At 37.0% G+C, this 7,091-nt stretch overlaps 1 non-coding gene across 1 annotated transcript; it reads right to left on the bottom strand.

The window, feature by feature from the left end:
* Window positions 1-6,048: 6,048 nt before the first annotated feature.
* LOC120362433 (small nucleolar RNA SNORA51) lies at window positions 6,049-6,177 on the bottom strand. The gene has a single exon (XR_005578340.1). It is a non-coding gene; the product is annotated as a small nucleolar RNA SNORA51 (small nucleolar RNA).
* Window positions 6,178-7,091: the final 914 nt, after the last annotated feature.

Raw genomic sequence — 7,091 nt, forward strand, 5'->3', positions numbered from 1 at the left:
TTATGGTTCAATAAGCCATTGTGAGGAGCCCTCTGTATGTCAGGTGCTGTGAGTAACAATACATGTTAGTTGCTGTTGATCCTCCATTGCTTCCCCTTCCCTCTCCCGCTCTTGGCTGCTTTATCCATTTACGTTTTCTGTGTCGCCTTTATACACATTTGTAATCTCTATAGTAGATAGTAGCTAGAAAATAAACAGAGAAAACAACACTTAAGCCAAGAGAAGAGCATGAACCAAGTCGGAGAAGCTTCAAAAAACAAAGAAAAGTTTGGGAGCAACCAGATCAATTGGATATTTGCTGAAATTTTTAAGGTGTTGGGGTGGAAGTAGGAAGGGGACAGATGGAGAGGAGTCGTGAGAGAACACAGAGGAGGTTCTGATCATTGCAATGTTGTTCTTCTAACTGAAGAGCTGGAACTCTCTGTTGGGTAGTCTTAAAGAGCTTTAATAGAGGACATAATTTTGACATATTCATGTTATAATATTTTATGAACAATGGGATTTTTACACACTATTTTCATTACAGTAAGGACTCCATAAGCAATTGCAGGAATTACTTACTATAGAAGGAGAGAGCAGATACTACTTTTTCCAAAATTTTGTAGATCTGTTTTAGTAGCTATTGAATGTAAATATACCTAGAAAAATATTAAATTGCATCTTGTTACCCTCTGTGATCTCTCTCTTTAGCTTCATATTTTTCCAGCCTCACAATCCCTTTCCTCTCAGCCCCAACCTCAGTATCTTAAATTAGAGCAAACTACTTAAACAGGGCCACAGCCCCTAAATTGCAACTCAAAATTCAAAAAGTTCTGAAAACTTAAAGTTGTTTCATGATACACTGGCAGCAAAACCTAGAGGCATCATTTAATCTCAACTGACAAGAGGCTCTTTAGAGTTTATTGATTCTACTCAATGTTATGTTCATATGTTTTATTGCAGAAATATTACTGTTCCATTATGGGGTACTACCTCAAATCTCACATTAAATGGGGCTTATGTAATATTCTGTAAAACTTCGAAAGTTAAAAAAATGTTTATTTCAAAACACATTTATCTATAGGGTGTCAGATAAGAGATTATGGACCTGTACTTTGAGTAAACTAAACTCACCATGACTTACGACTTATTTTAAAACAGAGGAATAATTTCCCCATAAGAAACCACTGATGCCGGGCGCGGTGGCTCAAGCCTGTAATCCCAGCACTTTGGGAGGCCGAGGCGGGTGGATCACGAGGTCAAGATCGAGACCATCCTGGTCAACATGGTGAAACCCCGTCTCTACTAAAAATACAAAAAATTAGCTGGGCATGGTGGCTCGTGCCTGTAATCCCAGCTACTCAGGAGGCTGAGGCAGGAGAATTGCCTGAACCCAGGAGGCGGAGGTTGTGGTGAGCCGAGATCGCGCCATTGCACTCCAGCCTGGGTAACAAGAGCGAAACTCCGTCTCAAAAAAAAAAAAAAAAAAAAAAAAAAAAGAAACCACTGATATTAAATGTACAACTGTGGTAAATTTTGAGAAATGTATGCATTTGTGAAGCACTGCTACAATCACAATGCAAGAAAATCTACATTTCTTTCACAAAGTTTTTCTTAACCCCTTTGGAGTCAGTCTTCCTGGATCCCCAGAAACTGCTGACCTGATGTTTGTCACTCTAGTTTCGTCTTTTCCAAAATGTTCTGTAAATCTCCTCATTCAATATATGGTCTTTTATGTCTGCTGTCTTTTCCTTAGCATGTGTTTGAAATTCATCCATGTTGTCATGTCCATCTGCAGTTTGCTCCTTCTTATTACTAAGCAATATTAGACTATTAATATAATACAATGTTGTTTATTCATCCACTGGTTGAGGAGCATGTAGGATCTTTCCTGTTTTAATTATTATGAATAAAGCAGCTATAAAAATCCAAGTACAAACACTTGTACGGACATGTTTCCATTTATTCTGAGTAAATATCTAGGAATGTGACTGCTAGATTGTACAGTACATTCACGTTAAATTTACAAGAAACTGCCAAACTGATTTCAGAAGTGACTGTGACATTTTTCATTTCCATTAAGAATGTATGAGAGTTTTGGTGGCTCCAAATCTTTACCAACACTTGGCATTACCAGTTTATCAAGTTCAGGCATTCTAGTGGATGTATAATGACAAGTCATTTAATATTAGGAAGAGTCTTTTTAAAACATTTACCTTTAAAAAATTGGATTGTTTTCCCACTTATTACTGAGTTACATAGGTTCTTATTATACTTTGGATGTAAGTAATTTTTCCGAATCTAGGAAGAAAAAGCTACTAACGCTAATAAATTAGTTAAGAGAGACTGTAGAATCTAAGGTCAGTATACAAAAATAATTACATTTCTATATACTATGACAAACAATTAGATATTGAAAAATACGTCCTTTATAATAGCATCAACAATATCAAACAGGAATAAATTCCACAAAATATATGCAAGACTTGTGCACAAAAAATTATAAAACAATTCTAAAAGAAACTAAAGAAGACTAAGATAAACAGAGATATACTGTGTTCATTGTATGGAGGCCTCAATATAATTAAGATGTCATTTTGCCCACAGTGATCTACTGAGTCAATGAAATCTCAATAGAAATCTTAGGCTTTCTTGTTGAAAATTAAAAAGCTTATTTTAAAAGTTTTTATGAAAATGCAAAGAACCAAAACACTTTTGAAAAAGAATAAAATTGGGAGAATTTTACAATTGAATTTTAAGACTTACTCTAAAGCTACAATAAAGAAAACCACATGATATTGATGTAAGGATTTACAGATCAATCAAACAGAAGTCTGGAAATAAACTCACATATACATGGTCAATTGATTTTCAGTAAAGATGCCAAGGTAACTCAAGGGAAAAATGGTAGTTTTTCAACATATTCTGCTGAAACTATTAGGTATCGATTTGCAAAAGCAAATCCTTACTTCATACCACATACAAAAATTAGCAGAGCACAGATCTGTATTTAAGTGAAAACCATAAAACTAACACAAGAAAATGCAGGATCTGGGTTAGGAAAAGCTTTCTTAGGAGAGAAAATGCAATTTATTAAATTGGATTGTAGGAAAATTAAGAACTTGCTTTTTAGAAGACACTGTTAATGAAATGAAAATTCATTTAATGGACTGGGAGAAAACATCTGACAAATGTCTTTTAATGCTCATGTTTTCAGTATTTCTTTGCCTTGTTTCTGTTATTTCCTCTACCTAGTGTGCCCTTTTCCCTGGTGTTGGCATGAAGAGCTCTTATTTCTCTTGGAGAATGGATAAACTTGGACATTAGATCATCACTTTGTTGAAGAAAGCGTCCCAGACCCTCCAACTCTTCAGGTTCTGGACTGCTCTCATCATCTATCAGACTGTACCTTTCTGATCAATTTGCATGTTTGTTTTCTATAATAAACAGTTAGTTCCTTAAGGGAAAAGAAATTTTTTTTTTTTATGCTTTCCCAGGTTCTTGGCCTGAAGAGCGCTCACATTTTCCATATCCCTCCCTGCAACACTGTCCTCTCTCAACTACAACAAATTTTATTACTGCTTCTCCTTCCAGATAAAGCTCTATATCCTTCCACCTCATTGCTGCTAACCTTCTTGAATTCATTCCCCACCTATTCTACTTCACGGCACCCATTTTTCCTTCAACCCACAGCAGTTTGGTTTTTTGCTCCTGAACTACTTTCTGTGGAAACTCCTCTCAGATTTTCATTGAATTTCTGTCAGTTTCGCAGAGCACTCTATTCCTCACCTTACTTGACTTTCTTGGAGCTTTATAATTTGGCTCCCTATTATATTGTGAAGCCTTTGAGTGAAGGGGTCCTTCTTTATTTGACTTGGTGGATAAATAGTTGGAGCGCATCCATACAAAGAGAACAAACAGATAGAAAACAGCATGACAAAACAACAACAACAACAACAACAACAACAACAACAACAACAACAACAACAACAGAGAAATAAGAGAAGTCCAGGGAGCATGGAGTCATAGGGTACCTTCCAGGAGGGAATGGCAGGCATTCATCTGTGCCCTCACTCAGCGAGCCATCCATTCGACAAACACTACTTGAGTGTTAACTTTATGCCAGACATGGTGTTAGACTCCAAGTCCACAAACACTTTTCTACACCGTCTCCTGTATGACCATTTGCTGCCATAACTCCAACTCCAACTCATTTTCCAATACCTCCCAATTCTGTCTCTTTTCTATCTTCTGAGTCCCAGGTACCAATTCCTCCTATCATTCTCATCTTAACTGCCATTGCCTTTGTGGAATCTCTCCTGCTCCAACCAACCTGAGCTCTCACCTTTCTTATTCACTGGCATGCTTGCTGGTGATCCTTTGATGGGACTTCTCATATTTCACCCTGCACTACAGTTATATATTTTTTATTCTATCTTTTCCCTCCCTTTCTTTCTTTTATTTTTAGAAGCAAGATCTGACTGTCACCCAGGCTGTAGTACAGTGAGTTAGGTCACGGCTCAGTGCACCTTGACCTCTTGGGCCTAAGCCATCTTCCCACATTGACTTCCCCAGAAGCTGAGACCACAGGTGTGCACCACCATGCCAAGCTATTTTTTAAAAATTTTTTATAGAGATTGGTGGTGGTGGAGGGGAGTCTCCACATGTTGCCCAGGATGGTCTCGAACTCCTGGGTTCAAGCGATCCCACCTTGGCCTCCCAAAGTGCTGAAATTACAGGCATGAGCTACTGCACCCAGCCTCCTTTTTCAACCAGACAAAAAATTTCAGGGGAAGTATTACTATGTCCAGTTCATCTCTGAGCTCCCTGCAATGCCTAGAACAACTTGAAAATAACAAGTACTCAATAATTATTTGTTTACTTGAGTTGAGTTAAAATAAATTCAAACAGCTTTCTCCTCATAACATGTTAACAAAATAATTATAGCAAGGACATACACAATCACAGTAAGCAGTAGAGCCAGGATTTGAATACAGACAGTTTACTATGCTTTAAACTCCTAGATCTGGTTGCCTTGACAGCAGACAGAATATGTATTGCAAACTTGTTGGTCCAGCTATGGAACTTCACTCTAACTGCAGAAACATAAAAATTGTCCTGAAGAAACCTAACATTTTCTCTGATAGTGTGTGAGAAAAAAAAAAAACAAAAACGTTTTTATTGTGACATTAGTTTCAAGGAGTAGGAACATATATAAGAGCATTCCTTTCGTGAATTTATGACGACCTTATCATCTATTTGCTAGTTTAATTCTTTCAGGATGTACATGTACAAATGTATAAACATGTAGATGTAAACTTACTGTCTGCTGTTAGAGTGTGTGTCCCCCACTTGAAGATCTAGCCAATAGCTCTGAAATCGACCCAATCTGGGTGTAAATACAAGCTGTGCTTTTGTTCAGGCTTTGGGGAGTGAATCTGGCTTTCTGATCCTCAGTTTCCTCATCTATAAGACAAGGATGCTAGTAAGAGTGCGATGCATACCTCATGATAGGAAGATCCACAAGTGGCTCAAAGGTAGCAAGGATGTGCTGTATGAAAAGCTAAAGATGTAGGATTTGTAATAAGCTTGGGTTGGAGATCGGATCTTTATTCTGGGCCTATGGGCTTCAACAAGCAGGAGGAAGTAAGGGCATAGCAAAACATTCTTCATTGTTGAGACTTGAAATCCAATAAAGGAGTCTGAAATTAACGTCAACTTCATTAGTTCCCACATAAAGTAACCACTTGTTCTAATTGGAAGCATTATGTTTATTCATTTATAGAATATGTATCCCTTTAAAGTCCCTATCACCAGATACGGTTAGGTTATGAGGCAGTGGGGATTAGAACTTCAGCATATAAAGTTTGGGAAGACAATTCGGCTCATAACATATAGGGGTATACACAGATAAACACATACTTACTGAACAGTAGATGCATGTTACAGAAACAAACCAAGTAGGATAAACCCCAATCATTAACAATGTTTACTTCTAGAGTTGGGATGGAATGAATAGAGAATATTTGATTTCTTTTCCAATTTTAAAAGGTCTGGAATGATGGTCTTCCATGTTTCCCTATTCACAATCCAGACGAAGCATGGGGCCTGGGCTGAAATGCACAGGGGATAGGTTTCTTTCTTTCTCTTTTTACACAGTCAGTGTAAGAACACAGCTGTGTTAAATACCAGGAGGCTATTCTGGAATTATTATTTGTTCTTTATTCCTTTTTAAGTTTTTCAGGATTTTCAAATAATAATAAAGATAATAGAAATATCACCTACAGAAAACATATCATCAGAGGCACACACTGCCCAGATGCTAGCCAATACTGCTCCTACTCTTGTGCAAACAAGAAAGTTACATTTCCCAGCCTTGTAGTTAGTTACCTTGGATGATTTGACTGAATTTTGATCAAAGAAATATAGGTGGAAGAAAATAAGCCACTTCAAGTCTTGGCCTTAAAACATCTCTTGCTATTTTCCTGAGGTTGTCTCCCTCTCTTCTTGACAGCTTATTGAATCAGAGGATCTAGTGAAGGAACTCTGAGCCCATTCTCTGAGGTGGCAGAGGCACATGGCAGAAGAAGCTGGGGTTCCTGAGTCACCACATGGAGGAGAGCTATCCAAGATAGCCTGATTTATATATGACTTTGTGTTAAGTCACTGTGTTTTAGGGTTATCTGTTCCAGCAACCAACATTAATTACTACAACAAATATATCACCAGTACTAGCTCCTTTCTATGAAGTAAATATCATCCATTAAAATGAAATATGTACATACCCTTCCAACTAGAAATTACCCTTCTAGGAAACAAAGCTTTACAATTAAAATTATGAGTATTCAAACAAGTGTTTGTAACGATGTGCTTGCCATGGGAAAAAAAAGTCAACTGTATTTTCATCCACAGGTAAATGGTTCAACAAATTATGGCATAATGATTTATTAAATCCTATGCAGCCATAAAAAAGAATAATCTAGCTATAGGTACTGACTGGATAGATACTGATCACATCAAGTTATTTACATAACAAACCTGGAGGTACATATCTATAACATGATTTGTTTTTATAAAAGTTAGATGTATAAATATGCATAAACTTAAAGATT

Source organism: Saimiri boliviensis, chromosome 15 (genome assembly GCF_048565385.1).
Source record: "Saimiri boliviensis isolate mSaiBol1 chromosome 15, mSaiBol1.pri, whole genome shotgun sequence".
NCBI classification, from domain to species: domain Eukaryota; kingdom Metazoa; phylum Chordata; class Mammalia; order Primates; family Cebidae; genus Saimiri; species Saimiri boliviensis.